A 16,661-nucleotide genomic window follows, 5' to 3' on the forward strand; every position below is an offset into this window, starting at 1 on the left:
GGATCTTTACCTATCCTAAATCAGATAGGGGACTAATATCCAACATATATAAAGAACTCAAGAAGGTGGACTTCAGAAAATCAAATAACCCCATTAAAAAATGGGGCTCAGAACTGAACAAAGAATTCTCACCTGAGGAATACCGAATGGCAGAGAAGCACTTGAAAAAATGTTCAACATCCTTAATCATCAGGGAAATGCAAATCAAAACAACCCTGAGATTCCACCTCACACCAGTCAGAATGGCTAAGATCAAAAATTCAGGTGACAGCAGATGCTGGCGAGGATGTGGAGAAAGAGGAACACTCCTCCATTGTTGGTGGGAGTGCAGGCTTGTACAACCACTCTGGAAATCAGTCTGGCGGTTCCTCAGAAAACTGGACATAGTACTACCGGAGGATCCAGCAATACCTCTCCTGGGCATATATCCAGAAGATGCCCCAACAGGTAAGAAGGACACATGCTCCACTATGTTCATAGCAGCCTTATTTATAATAGCCAGAAGCTGGAAAGAACCTAGATGCCCCTCAACAGAGGAATGGATACAGAAAATGTGGTACATCTACACAATGGAGTACTACTCAGCTATTAAAAAGAATGAATTTATGAAATTCCTAGCCAAATGGATGGACCTGGAGGGCATCATCCTGAGTGAGGTAACACATTCACAAAGAAACTCACACAATATGTATTCACTGATAAGTGGATATTAGCCCCAAACCTAGGATACCCAAGATATAAGATATAATTTGCTAAACACATGAAACTCAAGGAGAATGAAGACTGAAGTGTGGACACTATGCCCCTCCTTAGATTTGGGAACAAAACACCCATGGAAGGAGTTACAGAGACGAAGTTTGGAGCTGAGATGAAAGGATGGACCATGTAGAGACTGCCATAGCCAGGGATCCACCCCATAATCAGCATCCAAACGCTGACACCATTGCATACACTAGCAAGATTTTATTGAAAGGACGCAGATGTAGCTGTCTCTTGTGAGACTATGCCAGGGCCCAGCAAACACAGAAGTGGATGCTCACAGTCAGCTAATGGATGGATCATAGGGCTCCCAATGGAGGAGCTAGAGAAAGTAGCCAAGGAGCTAAAGGGATCTGCAACCCTATAGGTGGAACAACATTATGAGCTAACCAGTACCCCGGAGCTCTTGACTCTAGCTGCATATATATCAAAAGATGGCCTAGTCGGCCATCACTGGAAAGAGAGGCCCATTGGACTTGCAAACTTTATATGCCCCAGTACAGGGGAATACCAGGGCCAAAAAGGGGGAGTGGGTGGGCAGGGGAGTGGGGGTGGGTGGATATGGGGGACTTTTGGTATAGCATTGGAAATGTAAATGAGTTAAATACCTAATAAAAAATGGAAAAAAAAAAGAAAATATCTAATAAAATAAAATTTTAAAAATGCCTTAAATAAATAAATAAATATTCCTCAATAAAAAAAAATGTAATTAAAGAAAATATCTAATAAAAAAAATGAAAAAAAAAAAAAGAAGGACTGGTGGTTGCATCGTTCTTGCTGGTCGAGAGAGGGCGCGACATGAGCTAAGACTTCAGATTTCAGAGAGCAATTAAATTTGATGCTATTTAATGAAGGACACATAGCTTGACCAGAATTGTTGACAGAGAACCACAGAAACAAGGAACACCAGAATGCCAGTTTTCTCCATCTTCCTTTATTGCATTATACACCATCTAAGAGACTGTTGTGTTATAATGTGTAAATTTGAGACATTGTCATGAATGTATTCATAAAAGCTGAAATCCAATGAAAAGAAATGGCAGATGAATTTAATGACTGACTTCTAATCATTTAATGAAAGAATGGAGGAAAGAAAGGAGGAACAAAAAGGAGGGAAGAAATCAGGAAAATATATTACCTTTTTTTCCTGTTGTTTTCTAGGAAGGGAAAATGCTAGCCACGTTCAATTTGAATACTAGGAGGTATAAGAGTTTTTGTCTTACTTTTTGTAACAATGAGACATTTTAAAGATAATTATATTTAATCAAATTAATACAACATGTATATAAGTATTGGTATTTAACAATATGACTCATATTTAAATGTGTGCTGTTTTCTTTAAACAGAGATTGTACTGGTTATCTTTGAGAATGAGCAGAGAGAAATAAAAGAAGGGAATATATTGAAAAAATATTTAAAGGGAGAAAATAAGTACCTGACTTATATATGTTCCCAAATCTTATTGTATATGCTGTACTGTTAAGATATTCATTGTGGATTAGTTCCGTGGGAGCACTCAATGGGAAAAAAATGATCCTGAACAACAGGATCTTTACACCAGGTACAGGTTCTCCTGAGTATAGTACCAGCTAAATAGTCAGAATTGTGTATTTTTCTTCTTGTGGAAACTGAAGTCAGGGAATTCAAATGATAGTTGAGAATGATTTAAAATGTAAAGTATGTCACATCTCACATATTAATTGAAAAGAATACCTTAACAGTAAAATTCTAATCTAGCATATATATATATATATATATATATATATATATATATATATATATATATTCCCTTAAGTAAAAAGATCTGTTTAGTTTGACTTCTGAAAGCTTTTATTTCTGGGCATTACTTCCCTATTTATTGTGGATACAATTAGTGTCTTAAACCAGAAGAGACAACCATTCTCCATCTCCAGTGTATGCTCTATTTCACTAGGGCTGACAGAGAGTCATTGCCCTAGAAATTCACTCATTTTCAATGCAATTGTATTTTCTTTATATATTTGAAAATATGTTTTTTTTCACATTTCATTTCAAGTTGAAGTGTTTTCTTTCCTGGAGTTATATGTCAAAACTTGTTATTGTTATGTAGAAGTATTCTATAGTATGAATGGACACTATGTTTAACCATTTGCCACTCTGATAGCTACTATAGAAAGTAGTATAAACATAGCTACTGGGTAGATTAATGGCAAGCTACTGAAAAGTGTTTTACTAGTAGTTATGTGAGATTGAGTTTCCATTCAGTATTGTAGATGCTTGGTATTAGCAATTCTAGCCTGCATGTCAAGTTCACATCTATTTTTATTTGTAGCTTTTTTTGATGCAGAAAATTATAAAGTGATTTAAACAGAGCTTTTGTACTATGAAGACCTTTGTATGACCATCTCTAAGCCTCAGGGAATACTACTGAAAGGAAACGGGGTATACATAAGAGCTGGACGCAAGGGGGAGAGGCTGAGACATTTTATTCTGTAGATTGCTGCCACCACTGCATTCTTAGCTCACAGCTGTAGTTTACTGCTTATGGTCTACATACACACAATTGCCCTATCAACTGTCAATCAAGAAAAGAAAGTGACTTATATGGCCCTACCCTTTACCTCTAAACTCTTGAAATATCTGTGTATTAACAAGGGTGGAAAGGGGAGCAGATGTGGGTCTGTTGTAATTGTTTCTTTTGGTTCTCATTTCCTCTTCCCTCCTCAGTCCTTTTGCCTTCTTTTCTTCTGTTTTGTTTTCTTTGACTTCTATTTATTATAACCATCATCACCACTACCATCATCATCATCATCATTATCACCAGTTTAAAATATATAACTTCATGAGTTTATGTGTTGTATTTGAACAACGGTCACGTTAATCTTCTCTGTATTACACTAATTTTAGTATACATGCTTCTGAAAATGGGTAGTCCTTTGATTTATATTCTAATGGTATTGTCCATATAAATTATTTCACCATGAACATGTATTAAAAGATTATGTAGTATTGTTGAATATTGGACCTTGATACTTCAACTGTGACTAAACTAGTTCCCTTGCTCAAATTCCAGCCACACCAGGAGAGAGAGCCGCTGTTATACCAAAGCTTCTGTAAGGGAAAAGATGCCACCAATAGAAGAAACTTGCAGCCTACAGAATGGGAAAATATTTTCACCAACTCCACATCTGACAGGGGTCTAATATCCAAATTATAGAAAGAATTTAAGAAGCTAGACATAAACAAACAAAATAATCATTTTAAAAACGGGATACAGATAAAAACAGAATTCTCAACAGAGTAATCTCAAATAGCTGAGAAACACTTCAAGAAATGTTCCACATCCTTTGCTATCAGCAAAATGTAAATCAATATGACTTTGAGATTTAACCTTATACCTGTCAGAATGGCTAAGATTAAAACTACAAATGACAGCTCATGTTAGCAAGGATGTGGTGCAAGAGGAACACTCCTTCATTGCTGATGGGAGTACAAACTTATACAGCTATCTTGAAAGTCAATATGATAGTTTCTCAGAAAATAGGGAATTGATATACTTCAAGATTAAGCTATACCTCTGCTGGGAGCTCTAACATACCACAAGGAAACTTGTTCAACTATATACATAGCAGGCTTATTTATAATAGTCAGAAACTGGAAACAACCTAGACATCCCTCAGCTGAAGAGTAGATGAAATTGTGATACATTTATACCATAGATTATTACACAGTTGTTAAAAATAGCATCATGAAATTTGCAGACAAATGGATGGAGGTAGAGAAAAGAACCCTTCTCAGTGAGATAATCCAGACAGAGCAAGACAAATGCAGTACGTAATCACTTATAAGTGAATATTAACTGTAAAGTAGAACACAGTCATGCTAAGGTCCACAGACCCAGATATGCTGTGCAACAAGGAGGACAGAAGGGGAACATAGGGATCTCTTGCAAAGCAGAGAGAGAATAGATTCTATGAGTTGACTGGGAGAAGGTGTTGGGAATAAGAAGAATCATGTGGCAAGATGGAGGAGAAAATACTGGCAGAAAGGACTTCAATTGGAGGGCATTTGGGGGTTAAGATGAAAACCTTAGTACAATTGAAACTCCATCGAATCTACAAAAGTCACCCTAGCAATGACTTGTAGTAATGGGGGGACATGGATCCTGAACTGGCCATCTTCTCTAACTAGGCAAGCATAATACAGTGAAGATTAAGACATCAACCCAGCCATAAAACCTTTGACCTACAGTTTGTCCTGCATGCAATATGTTCTGGAACTGGATGCTAGTAGAGTCATTATCAGAGAGACTTCTTCCAGAAATTGATGAGAATAGATACAGCATCCAACAAACAAATATCAGGCAGAACTTGGAGAGTCCTGCAGAGGAGGGACAGGAAAGATTGGAGGAACAAAAGGAGTTAGGGACATCAAGAGAACATGGTGCACAGAATGAACTGTCCAGGAATCATGAGGAATTGCAGTGATCAGGGAGCCTATAGGGGTCTTACCTAGGTCCTCTGCATATAGGTTATTGCTGAGTAGTTTTTGTGTTCCTGTGGGAATCCTAACATTGAAAGCAGGGTATGTCTCTGACTCTTTTGCCTGCTCTTGGGACCCTTTCCCTCCTTCTGGGTTGCCTTTTCCAGCCTTGATGTGATGGAATACCTGGTCTCATTTTAACTTGTTGTGCCATGTTTGGTTGATGTCCAATGGAGGCAGAGGGGTTGGTTCTAGAAGGGAGGGGTGGTAGGGAGACACTGGGGGAAAGGGAGGAAAGGAAAACTTAGGCCAGGTTGTAATATGTGAGACAAGAAGTTTTAGGAAAGGTACTTATTCTACTTCTGTCTTAGTTTCTTAGTCCTAATGCAGTGAAAAGACACCATAGCCTGGGCAACTCTTACAGGAGAAAGCATTCAACAGAGGACGTGATTAGTTTTAGAGGGCTAGTCTATGAATAGCATGGTAGGAAGCAGACATGCATGACATAGGAATAGTAGGTGGCAGCTTGACATCCTGATCCACAGGTAGAAGTCAGCAAGAAAAGCCCACCCACAGTAGCCTACCTTTTCCAAGAAGGCCATACTGACCCCAGTAAGGCCACATTTCCTAATCCTTCCCAAATCATTTCCCTAACTAGGGATCAAGCACTTAAATCTATGAGCCTATGAGGGCCATTCTTCAAGCCACCACAAATGTTCTTATAAAATGATACTGTTAATTTTAGATTTTCTTGCAGTTTAGAATTCAAACATCAACTTGTGGAAGTAGTTTGGACCAAGACACAATATTTTACTCATGAACGAGCAATCTACCTACAAATTATTTAAATCTATCCAAGTGTTCAAATTGCTTATGTAGAGCATCTCACTCATTTATAAATACTTTGTAATCTCTTAAAATGTAAACTTCTGGCTTTTGAAGATGATAATAAGTTGAAATTTTCTTTTCATTGTCTCATGTTAAGAAAATAAGATGTTTTTATGCCTAAAAGTGTTAAGAATTCTCAGTCTGGTACAGATATTACATTTTTATTATTTCTTGTAAATTATCAAACCTTCTTTCAAATGGACCATGATGTTTGCCCTTTTAAATTCATGATGGATGCTGTACAATTAACATTATCATGACAACTGAAATGCTGAAGCAATGGGACTACAAAGTAATTGCAATAAAATAATCATGGCATTTCTCAAGCATGGAAGCAGAAAAAAAATGTTATCTGAGCATGTTATCTTTTCTTCTCTTTAAACTTTACTTACATTTATCATTACTATTAAAGAAATTTCTTTATTGTATTCAAGGTTCACATAATTTCCTTATTCAAAGTACATTTTTTCTTTCTCTACAAAAATGAGTATAATCTCCTAAATAAATAAATTCAATAGATAAGTTTACTTATTATAGTTTATTAACTCTAATGATTACTATTATTTTTGGCATATGTTTATGTGATATCTAATGTGTCTCTGTGTCTATGTGTGTACTGCACATGTGGAGCTGTGCAGCTGTGTTTGTGCATGTTCACATGCATGTATATCCCTGTGTTTGTGTGTGTGTGTGTGTGTGTGTGTGTGTACACCACCACAGCTGGTATTGATTTTGTTTTCAAGTTGATATTGGTTTCTTTCTTTTCCTTTTTAATCACTCAAAAAGGACTCTTCCTAAAGATGGAGTTCAGACATCCCTGTTAGTATTTTTATCCAATTTTCCTGGAAATCACCTGTGTCTGCTTCTACAGTGCTTGGACTAAAAGTGGAAGTCTAACTACTAGGCTTTTATGTTGGTTTTAGGGAGGTAAACTCAGATGATTATATTTGTCTAACAAAAAGTTTATCTACACACACACCCTGACTAGTGTTACCATTAAACATCAATAATTATGGGATTCTAAGTATAAGCAATAGTTTCATATTCACTATTATTTATCTCTTTTCTCCATTTTCCTTGGAATAAGGTTGCAAATAAAATATTATTAACTACTGACCTGTTTTTATAAGTGTTCATTTTTAAGTCTATTTTGTCTAGCATACTAGAACTTTAGTAAAGATCAAAGCACACATTGCACCTCACACAATAATAGTGGGAGACGTCAACACACCACTTTCATCAATGGAAAGATCGTGACAACAGAAACTAAACAAGGACACAGTGAAACTAACAAAAGTCATTAAACAAATGGATTTAACAGATATCTACAGAACATTTTATCCTAAAACAAAAGGATATACCTTCTTCTCAGCACCTCATGGTACCTTCTCCAAAATTGACCATATAATTGGTCACAAAATAGGCCTCAACAGATACAAAAATATTGAAATTGTCCCATGCATCCTATCAGACCACCATGGACTAAGGCTGATCTTCAATAACAACATAAATAATGGAAAGCCAACATTCACGTGGAAACTGAACAACACTCTTCTCAATGATACCTTGGTCAAGGAAGGAATAAAGAAAGAAATTAAAGACTTTTTGGAGTTTAACGAAAATGAAGCCACAACATACGCAAACTTATGGGACCCAATGAAAGCATTTCTAAGAGGAAAACTCATACCTCTGAGTGCCTCCAAAAAGAAACTAGAGAGAGCACACACTAGGATATTGACAACACATCTAAAAGCTCTAGAACAAAAGGAAGCAAATTCACCCAAGAGTAGTAGACAGCAGGAAATAATTAAACTCAGGCACAAAATCAACCAAGTGGAAACAAGAAGAACTATTTAAAGAATCAACCAAATGAGTAGCTAGTTCTTTGAGAAAATCAACAAGATAGATAAACCCTTAGCCAGACTCATTAGAGGGCAAAGGGACAGCATCCTAATTAACAAAATCAGAAATGAAAATGGAGACATAACAACAGATCCTGAAGAAATCCAAAACACCATCAGATCCTTCTATAAAAGGCTATACTCAAGAAAACTGGAAAACCTGGATGAAATGGACAAATTTCTAAACAGATACCAGGTACCAAACTTAAATCAGGATCAGATTAATGATCTAAACAGTCCTATATCCCCTAAAGAAATAGAAGCAGTCATTAATAATCTCCCAACCAAAAAAAAAAAAAAAAAAAAAAAAAAAAAAAAAAAAGCCCAGGACAGCATGGGTTTAGTGCAGTGTTCTATAAGGTCTTCAAAGAAGATCTAATTCTAATTCTTCACAAACTATTCCACAAAGTAGAAGCAGAAGGTACTCTACCCAACTCATTCTATGAAGCCACAATTACTCTGATCCCTAAACCACAGAAAGACCCAACAAAGATAGAGAACTTCAGACCAATTTCCCTTATCAATATCGATGCAAAAATACTCAATAAAATTCTCACTAACTGAATCCAAGAACACATCAAAACAATCATCCATCCTGACCAAGTAGGTTTTATTACAGGGATGCAGGGAAGGTCTAATATTTGGAAATCCATCAAAGTAATCCACTGTATAAACAAACACAAACACAAAAAACAACCACATGATCATCTTGTTAGATGCGGAGAAAACATTTGACAAAATCCAACACCCATTCATGATAAAAGTCTTGGAAAGATCAGGAATTCAAGGCCCATACCTAAACATGATAAAAGCAATCTACAGCAAACCAGTAGCCAACATCAAAGTAAATGGTGAGAAGCTGGAAGCAATCCCACTAAAATCATGGACTAGACAAGGCTGCCCATTTTCTCCTTACCTATTCAACATAGTACTTGAAGTCCTAGCCAGAGCAATTAGACAACAAAAGGAGATCAAGGGGATACAAATTGGAAAGGAAGAAGTCAAAATATCACTTTTTGCAGATGATATGATAGTATACATAAGTGATCCTAAGAATTCCACCAGAGAACTCCTAAACCTGATAAACAGCTTCAATGAAGTAGCTGGATATAATATTAACTCAAACAAGTCAATGGCCTTTCTGTACACAAAGAATAAACAGGCTGAGAAAGAAATTAGGGAAACAACACCCTTCTCAATAGTCACAAATAATATAAAATACCTTGGTGTGACTCTAACTAAGGAAGTGAAAGATCTGTATGATAAGAACTTCAAGTCTCTGAAGAAAGAAATTAAAGAAGATCTCAGAAGATGGAAAGATCTCCCATACTCATGGATTGGCAGGATCAATAGAGTAAAAAGAGCTATCTTGCCAAAAACAATCTACAGATTCAATGCAATCCCCATCAGAATTCCAACTCAATTCTTCAACGAATTAGAAAGGGCAATTTGCAAATTCATTTGGAATAACAAAAAACCTAGGATAGCAAAAACTCTTCTCAAGGATAAAAGAACCTCTGGTGGAATCACCATGCCTGACCTAAAGCTGTACTACAGAGCAATTGTGATAAAAACTGCATGGTACTGGTATAGTGACAGACAAGTAGACCAATGGAAGAGAATTGAAGACCCAGAAAGTGGATCACTTGATCTTTGACAAGGGAGCTAAAACCATCCAGTAGGAAAAAGACAGCATTTTCAACCAATAGTGCAGGCACAACTGGTGGTTATCATGTAGAAGAATGCAAATTGATTCATTCCTTTCTCTTTGTACTAAGGTCAAATCTAAGTGGATCAAGGAACTCCACATAAAACCAGAGACAGTGAAACTTGTAGAGGAGAAAGTGGGGAAAAGCCTCGAAGATATGGGCACAGGGGAAAAATTCCTGAATATAACAGCAATGGCTTGTGCTGTAAGATTGAGAATCGACAAATGGGACCTCATAAAATTGCAAAGCTTCTGTAAGGCAAAAGACAGTGTCAATAAGACAAAACGGCCACCAACAGATTAGGAAAGGATCTTTACCTATCCTAAATCAGATAGGGGACTAATATCCAATATATATAAAGAACTCAAGAAGGTGGACTCCAGAAAATCAAATAACCCCATTAAAAAATGGGGCTCCGATCTAAACAAAGAATTCTCACCTGAGGAATTCTGAATGGCTGAGAAGTACCTGAAAAAATGTTCAGCATCCTTAATCATCTGGAAAATGCAAATGAAAACAACCCTGAGATTCCACCTCATATCAGTCAGAATGGCTAAGATTCAGGTGTTTTGAATTTTCTTGATGACTAAGGTGTTGAACACTTTTTTAAGTTCTTTCTAGCCATTCAAGATTCTTCTGTTGAGAATTCTCTATTTAGCTCTGTATCCCGCCCCATTTTGGTGTTTTGTTTTTGTGTTTTTGAGTCTAATTTCTTATTTTTGTATACATTTTGGACATTAGCCCTCTATGAGATGTAGAGTTAGTGAAGATCTTTTCTCAATTTGCAGATTGACATTTTATCCTATTCACAGTGTCCTTTGCCTTATAGAAGGTTTTCAGTTTCATGAAGTCTTATTTGTCAATTGTTTATCTTAGAGCCTGTGGTATTCCATGAATTTTTCAGAAAAATGGATAGAAGTAAAAAAATACTATTCTGAATGTGGGAACTCAGACCCAAAAGGACATGTAAAGTATGGACTGTTGTTAACTCACTGAGTTAGCCAAAAAATTCAGAATACCCATGATTCAATTCACAGACAGTAAGAAGTTTAACAAGAAGGAAGGCCCAAGTGAGGATGCCTCAATCTCACTTAGAAGAGGGAACAAAATAATCAGGGGATGCAGAAGTAGGGAGAGACCTGGGTGGGAGAAGGGAGGTGAGTAAGTGGGGAGGTTTAGGTATGGGGGAGACAGGAGAAAAGCCCATAGGACCAGGAGAATGCATGGAAATATCCAGCTGTGGAGTAGGGAGTGGACAGAGGAACCTCTAGAAAGTCCCAGACACCAGTGAGAACCACTATTAGGGGGTGTGGCCTTGTTGGAGTAGGTGATTCACTGTGGGTGTGAGCTTAAGACCCTCACCCTAGCTGCCTGGAAGTCAGTCTTCCACTAGCACCCTTCAGTTGAACATGTAGAAATCTCAGCTCTGCTTGGACCATGCCTGCCTAAATGCTGCCATGCTCCCACCTTGATGGTAATAGACTGAACCTCTGAACTTGTGAGCTAGCCTCAATTAAATGCTATCCTTTATAAGACTGGCCTTTGTCATGGTGTCTGTTCACAGCAGTAAAACCCTAAGTAAGACAGTGGAAGAATGCTCTCTCAGAGGCAAAGGGAATGGGGGATGGGATGAAGAACTTTGGGAGGAGGGTACCAGGAAGGGAGTCAACATTTGGGATGTAAATAAATAAAATAATTTAATAAAAAATAAAAGAGAAAAAATAAACAGGATAAACTATATTTAAAAGAAGCAAAAAGAAAAGTCCAATAAAATAAATTTCTGTAGGGAACACCCTGGAAAATATTAGTTATTAATAGCTAAGGTATTAATAGAAAGGTACTAGTTATTAATACTTTTCACCCTATTAATATTTAAATGAATCTTATACATACAATGATGAGGGAATTAGTAAAGAGGAAAGGAACTGAAAAGATAGCTAAGTCAGGGTAGAGCATGTTGTACAAGCTGAAGACCTGAGATTGGTCCCCACAGGACACAAAAGAGTCCAGCATTGCAGTATTTATGTGTAATCCAAGCACTGGATAAATGAAAGCAGGAACATCCCTGGCCCAAGCGAACTAGCTAGCTTGCCAGTGAATGACCCAAAATGTCTCAAAAACAAGGGAGATGGCTTCAGTGTCATGGCATCTGAACCTATCCTTTATCCTCCACACATACTCACAGGGACACATTTACACTGATGAAGAAGGATTTGGGCTATTCAAATTTTATTTGAAATAATAAGGTTATTTTTCTCTTCTTATAAAATTAATAGTAAGATGATCGTATAGATATTATATTATAGAAGTTTTGGTTCCTACATAAAGTATTTCCATGAATAAAACAGAGGCAGATTTCCTAAACTTCAGTCATTCTAAGAAGTTAACCTTTTCATATGTCAACTACAATCCTGGGTTGTCACTCACTTGGTGATAAATTCTAGCTATTCTTTCAATTTTTTTGTGAAAAAAGTCAAGATAAGAGCTAGCATTAACTAAAGTTAATTTCAAATAGCTTTTTAAATATAATTCACAAGGTTATCTATGGAATTTTAAATGTTAGGCAAGTGTTCAGATGTGGACAAGGATAAAATGTCATCTACAAATCAGTGCACAAAGTATCCAGTATCATAAATTTTGTAGGTTTATAAATTTTGTAAGGTTTTAGAGTACTTCTTCAGGAGCTTCTAATCAATGATATTGCTTTCTTCCATCTTTGTTGGTGCTTTTAAGCAGAACAAAAGGAGAGCTAAAATCTTCAAGAAGCAAAACACATGAGATTAAAAAGAAAGCAGAATATTGAGAAGCCGTTGAAAGGTGAGGTAATGTAAGGGCAGTCTATATTGAGCAACATAGTGCCCATTACTAAGTATCCATCATTTCAGAGGTAGAATATCTCTGGTGGGATGCACCAGTGGGTAATAACCCCAGTTAAGTCGTTCAATATCACTGTTTGCATCTTCCTAGAAATTGCTTACTGACTCTCCATCTCAGTCAACATTTAATACTCAGGCTTTCAGTCTCCCATTGTTGAAATAAGGAGGAAACTAGCCTTGGGGCACATTTGCAACTCCGCTTTCCAGTACACCATCAGTCACATCAATCCAAATGCCAGTGTGCAGCTGGGTATTACAGATGTTCAGAAGAATCACTCTTTGTTCCACACAAATAGATTTAGGGAGCACATTGCAGAAGAAGGAGGAAAGAAAAAATAGAAGAAATCACTCTTGTTTTAGGACTATTAGAGATTGATAGATGAGCCTGTGTTATTTACAACTTGATGACCAGTGAACATTAAAGCGTAATCAGAGTGCTAGTTGAGCATCTTTCCATATCATTACTCTTTCATTTGTTCTAAGCATCCACATGACTACTCATAGGAGAGCTGTTACTTAGGAACTAATCCAGAGCACAACTATCCTGCCTCTAACCCTGCTGACTGTTTCTTGCTCTGGTGCGTTCGAATATTTGAAGCACTGGTTTTAATGTATTGGTTTGACATGAAGTGACACTAAAATGATATCTCCAAGGCCTGTGTTTATTCAACCAGAAAACCAAGATTCTTTCTTGTTCTTAAAATGAAGAAAATATAGATAGCCATAGTACATTTTGGTTTATTTTAAAATCATTGAAATATTTTACATAACACACATAATCACTGGATTTTGTTCTATATATATTTGCAAAAATTTAAATGTACTAGTAGTTTCACCTTTCAATTTATAAAAGAATAGTAAATGTTCTTACTTTTCTTTTTTTTTAACCAACTATCAGTTTCACATTAAGCAAGCTACCATGCAGTTCATATTTACTTCAATGAATCCTAAACATCATACATGAATTATCAGAATTGGCTAAATGTATACACAATTATAACACTATATGCATGATTAAAATGATTAACTGAGGATGGAAGTTTTGAAAAATATTTTAACTACAGTATTAAATCACTTACACTAACGGTTGACTTAAAATAAAGGAACGATTTCCCAGATGAAGAAAAGTTGTAGAAATGGTGTCTTGGGTCCCAGGAAGAGAGAATTAGTGAAGGGATATTTTAAGTAGAAATTTACTGTTTTACTTGCCAGCCAATTATGTTCATGTTCACCTGTTTATCTTCTGACATGCACAATTCATCAATGACAAGTGACCTTAGACTTCTTATATAGTGGCCAGCTGTTGTTCAATCACTGAACAAGATGGAAAGACAAATTGAAAAGAAAAGCACATAGTTTCTTGGGTGCTTAAAGTTAGTGATCTTCACTTGGAGTGCTGGAAACTTGGTGATAGAATTTTATAGTTGACACAAATACAGCCTATGCATTCACTCCTTTCCTGTTTTCTTTTCTTTTTTTTTCCCCCGTTATATTTTTTTAACCAGGTATTTTCTTTATTTGCACTTCAAATATTATCCACTTTACCGGTTTCCCCTCAGAAGCCCCCTATGCCATCCCCCTCCCCTGCTTCTAAGAAGGTGTTGCTCTACCCACCCACCCACTCCCACATTCTCATCCTCCCATTCCCCTACACTGGGGTATCCTCTGCGACATATGCAGCTAGAGCCATGTGTACTCCTTGGGAGCTCTGGTGGGTGTGGCTCGTTGATATTCTTGGTCTTCCAATGGGATTGCAATCCCCTTTACCTCTTTTGGTCTTTTGGGGACCCTGTGCTCAGTCCAATGGGTGGCTGCAAGCATTCACAACTGTATTTTTAAGGCCCTAGCAGAGCCTCACAGGAGACAGCTATATCAGGCTCCTGTCAGCATGTACTTCTTGGCATCCACAATAGTGGCTGCATTTGGTTATCCCATGATGGATCCCCAGGTGGGGCAGTCTCTGGATGGCCTTTCCTTCTGTCTCTGCTCCACACGTTATCTCTATAACTCCTCCCATGGGTATTTTGTTCCCCCTTCTAAGAAGGAATGAAGCACCCACACTTTGGTCTTCTTCTTGAGCTTCTGGTGGTCTGTGAATTATTTCTTGAGTATTCCAAACTTTTGGGCTAATAACCACTTATCAGTAAGTATATACCATGAGTGTTCTTTTGTGATTGGATTACCTCACTCCACATGATATTTTCTAGTTCTATCCATTTGGATAAGAATTTCATGGAGTCATTGTTTTTAATAGCTGAGTAGTATTCCATTGTGTAAATGTACCACATTTTCTGTATCCATTCCTCTGTTGAGGAACATCTGGGTTCTTTCCAGCTTCTGCCTATCATAAATAAGGCTGCTAAGAACATAGTGGAGCCTGTGTCCTTGTAATATGATGGAGCATCTTTTGGGTATATGCTCAGGAGTGGTATAACTGGGTCCTCAAGTAATACTATGTCCAATTTTCTGAGGAACATCCAGACTGATTTCCAGAGTGGTTGTACCAGCTTGCAATCCCACCAGAAGTGGAGAAGTGTTGCTCTTTCTCTGCATCCTCACCAGCATCTACTGTCACCTGAGCTTTTGACCTTAACCATTCTGACTGGTGTGAGATGGAATCTCAGGGTCATTTTGATTTGCACTTCCCTGATGATTAAGGATGTTGAACATTTCTTGAGGTGTTTCTTGGCCATTCACTATTCCTCAGTTGAGAATTCTTTGTTTAGCTCTGTACCCCATTTTTAAAATATGATTATTCAATTCTCTGGAGTCTTGAACTTGAGTTCTTTGTATATATTGTATATTTGCCTTCTATCAGATGTAGATTTGGTAAAGATCTTTTCCCAATCTGTTGGTTGTCATTTTGTCCTATTCACAGTGTCCTTTGCCTTACAGATGTTTTGCAATTTTATGAGGTCCCATTTGTCAATTCTTGATCTTAGAGCATAAGTCATTGGTGTTCTGTTTAGGAAATACTCCCCTGTGCCAATGTGTTGGAGGCTGTTCCCCACTTTTTCCCCTATCACTTTCAGTGTATCTGGATTTATGTGTAGGTTCTTGATTCACTTGGCCTTGAGCTTTGTACAAGGAGATTAGAATGGATTGATTTGCATTCTTCTACATGCTAACCTCCAGTTGAACCAGCACCATTTGTTGAAAATTCTGTCTTTTTCCCTCTGAATGGTTTTAGCTTCTTTGTCAAATATCAAATGATCATAGTTGAGTGGTTTTATTTCTGGTCTTCAATTCTATTCCATTGATTTTCCTGCCAGTATCTGTACCAATTCTGTACAGTTTTTATCACTATTGTTCTGTAATACAGCTTGAGGTCAGGTACAGTGATTTCCCCCAGAAGTTCTTTTATTGTTTAGAATAGTTTTCGCTATCCTGGGTTTTCAGTTATTCCAAATGAAATTGAGAATTGCTCTTTCTAAGTCTATGAAGAATTGAGTTGGAATTTTGATGGGGATTGCATTGAATCTCTAGATTTCTTTTGGCAAGATGACCTTTTTTACTATATTAATCTACCAATACATGAGCATGGCAGATCCTTCCATCTTCTGAGATCTTCTTCGATTTCTTTATTCAGAAATTTGAAGTTCTTGTCACACAGATCTTTCATTTGCTTAGAGTCACACCAAGGTATTTTATATTATTTGTGACTATGGTGAAGAGTGTCCTTTCCCTAATTTCTTTCTCATCATGTTTGTCCTTTGAGTAGAGGAAGGCTACTGATTAGGTTGAGTTAATTTTATATCCAGCTACTTCACTGAAGTTGTTTATCGAGTTTAGGCATTCTCTGGTGGAATGTTTGGGGTCACTTATATACACTATAATACCATGTGCAAATAGTGGTATTTTGACTTCTTCCTTTCCAATTTGTATCCTGTTGACCTCTTTTTGCTGTCTAATTGCTCTGTCTAGGACTTTGAGCACCATATTGAATAGGTAGGGAGAGAGTGGCCAGCCTTTTCTAGTCCCTGATTTTAGCGGAATTGCTTCAAATTTCTCTCCATTTAGTTTGATATTGACTACTAGCTTGCTGTATATTGCTTTTACTATGTTTA

Source organism: Mus musculus, chromosome 5 (assembly GCF_000001635.26).
Source record: "Mus musculus strain C57BL/6J chromosome 5, GRCm38.p6 C57BL/6J".
NCBI lineage: Eukaryota > Metazoa > Chordata > Mammalia > Rodentia > Muridae > Mus > Mus musculus.